The sequence below is a fragment of the Fragaria vesca genome, unplaced genomic scaffold (assembly GCF_000184155.1).
Source record: "Fragaria vesca subsp. vesca unplaced genomic scaffold, FraVesHawaii_1.0 scf0513033, whole genome shotgun sequence".
Lineage (NCBI taxonomy): Eukaryota > Viridiplantae > Streptophyta > Magnoliopsida > Rosales > Rosaceae > Fragaria > Fragaria vesca.
In genome coordinates, this window is record NW_004443429.1 from 51,194 (window position 1) to 54,610 (window position 3,417).

The window sequence follows — 3,417 nt, forward strand, 5'->3', positions numbered from 1 at the left end:
GAGAGAGAGAGAGAGTTTTTCCTATCAACTAAAGATAGAAATGAAAAACCCTTAGCACTTTTTGTCCATGCGTTCACCTTATGTAGTTGGAAACAATTTCAACAATTAAAGTGAAATATTGACTTTCATAAAGCCAAATAGTTGGCTGGTCCATATGTGTTATTAGGCCCAAAAATATGTCTTGGGCTTTCATTTAATTATCTATTAGTAAGACCCAAATCCATACAAAAAAGGCCCGACAATCGGTTAGGCCCAATAAGCTTAGTTTTACCTGAAGATCCTAATTATGTCCAAATAATAAATGTAATTAATATTTGGTCATAACCAACTCTTGTTTAATCTTTTTCATATACAATCTCAATGATCCACTTATATGGTGTGTGATCTCTTAGGTTCTAATTAACAAGGTAGTAAAGTTTGTAGAACAATTCTATTTTGATTACGAATCAAAACTCCATTTTGATTCTCTTTTGTTATTAGGATTGTAAACGTTTATCAATCCTCGGGGACTTCATAAGTCATGAGTAACGTCTTGCAACATATCATGACTACCCTAGTTAATATAGAATGGTAAAAAACCTATACAATTGGAATTACAATACAATACGATCCTTCTCTAATACGATGTTCTAAATCACATCATCGGGGTATGAAAGCAATATGTCAATCCCCTAATGTGATTCTCATTCTCATGTGCTTCGTAGAATGTGATTATAAAATTCTTTTAATCTCATTCACTGCTTTGACCAAAGACTCTTTGAATCACATCTTTGAACATACACCTTATTTAATTACTTAAGGATAGACATTCAGTATTGTACACTCACATGTCTCTACGAGCGAATTGATTACACCAATGAGTGCATGGATCATATCCACTAAGGGTCGACATAATGTTATTGCATCATTAAGAGTAAATCCATTCACTCATAAGACAACCATAGTGTCTCAAATTAAATTAAATGACTAATTTGTATTATTGCAATTTAGAGTTCAAATTTGACATGTAAGTAAAACTCCATACTAGAACTCTAACGATTGTGTTCAGTGTATTCTTCTTAAAAGTATTAAGGGTGCTGAGGCATTCTTAGGAAATAAATTTGTAGTCAGAACTGATAATAAAGAGTTAAAAATTTCAAAAAGTACAAATTAACTGATGCTGCTGACAGAGGAAGGGTTCTGAGATGGCAAATGTTTTTAACCCAGTATGAATATGATGTTAAAATGGTTGCAAGTGACAAGAATAATCTGCCAGATGTTCTTACAAGGGAAATGCCAATGTTTGAAAGAGGAGAAGTGTAATACCCTGGAAATTTGATATTAGTTTCTAATAGTATTTAGGAGTTTTCGAGTTAGAAGTTAGTGTGTTTTTGAGGTTCGAAGAAAGAGCGGAAGTGTTCGGACGTAATTTACCCGACCCTTATATTTTTACCTTATTTACTAGCCTCCTAGGCGCCCACGGCAACCCCGTGTGGCTACTTCAACCAATGCCGATGAGGGCAATGAGGTCAGGGGACTAGTTGATGATATTGGGAATATGCTAAGGGATGTCATGGATCGAGCTCCACAACCTCATACAGTGAAGAGGAGAGAAGTTTATGAGGCTGGAGCAAGAGAGTTCAAGGGTGCCAAGGGACCCCTTGATGCTTATACTTGGGTGGACAAAATGGAAAAGGCTTTTGCGAGCACAGATTTGCCAGAAGAAAGGAAGGTGAAGATGGCAGTAACTTTCCTGGATGATTCAGCACATCACTGGTGGTCGCTTGCCAGCAGGAATGTTGAGGATGCGCTGAATATGACGTGGGAGCAGTTTAAGACTCTCTTCTTGGGGTCAATATTTCAGTCCTGCCCACCGCAGCAGAATTCAGTCGGATTTCCTGAATATGAAGAAGAGGATGATGAGGGTGTTATAGAGTTCCAGGAGAGATTCACTTCCCTGAACTATCATGTGTCGTATTTGGTTCCTGATGAGAGGACCAGGATGGAGATGTTCATTGGGGCACTTGGTGGAGTATTTGCAGATAAGATGACGGGTGTTTATTACCCGACTTTTTCTGACGCTGTTCATGCAGCCATGGCCATTGGGTCTATGGGGATTTATAGTGCTCGGCCACGAGATTTCGGTGGCCCCAGTCAGGGTCCATCCAAGAAAGCTGCTTCATCATCCGCTTCAGGTTCATCAGCTGGTAGTGGCAGTAGTGGGGGAGTCAGGTTCTCATTCTCGGTTCAGGGTTAGAGGACGTCACAGGAGACCTGCTAGGAGCCAGTTGGGTAGGCAGCAGTCTGGGCAGTATGGTTCGGGTGGCAGTTTCCATGGTGGGTCATCCGATAGCCAGACTTTTTCATATGGGCAGCAGCAGCAGTTTTCTGGGTGCTTTGAGTGTGGTAGTCAGGACCACTTCAGGAGAGATTGCCCATTGTTGGCTCAGAGGACCACTCCCACCCCTACTCAGCCAGTTGGCCAGTCTTCAGCTAGGGGCTCTAGTAGTGGTGCCCAGGGCAGTGCATCGGTCAGAGGTGGCTCTCAGCGGGGAGGTGGTCAGTGTGGACGTCCCATGACTCGCGCTAGACTACATGCTATGACCCAGCAGGAGGGTCGTACTTCTCCAGATGTCATCATTGGTACGTTGTTAATTTTTGGTCAGCCTGCTTTTACTTTAATTGATCCCGGAGCCACGCATTCATTCATGTCTAGTAGATTTGCCCTCCATGCCAATGTGCCATCCTCGTCTCTTCCAAGCGAGTGGCATGTGTCTCTACCCTCCGGTGAGGTGATGAGAATAAATTGGGTATTTAGTGGCTGTGAAGTGGTAGTGAAAGGAGTTAATTTCGAGGCTGATTTAATTCCTTTAGATATGGTGGAGTTTGATGTGATCTTGGGAATGGACTTTTTGGAAGCATATAGAGCTATGGTAGATTGTTTTCAAAAAGTAGTGGTGCTTCGAAGTCCAGATGGTTTTGAGGTTGCTTTCCAAGGGGAAAGAGATGTTATTTTTAGTTGCATAATTTCCGCTGTTGCTGCAAGGAAATTGTTGAGCAAAGGCTGTCAGGCATTTTTAGCTCATGTGGTGGATACAAGTATGGGAGTTGTGGGATTAGAAGATATTCCTGTAGTAAGAGAGTTTCCGGATGTTTTTCCTGAGGAGTTGCCTGGTTTGCCTCCTGCAAGGGAGATAGACTTCTCTATAGAATTACTTCCCGGAACTATGCCTATCTCTCAGGCGCCTTACAGAATGGCTCCAGCGGAATTGAAAGAGTTGAAGATTCAATTGCAGGAGTTGTTAGATAAGGGTTTTATTCGGCCTAGCATGTCTCCATGGGGTGCTCCAGTGTTGTTTGTCAAGAAGAAAGATGGCACCATGAGACTATGCATCGATTATAGGAAGTTGAATCATGTCACAGTGAAGAATAAATATC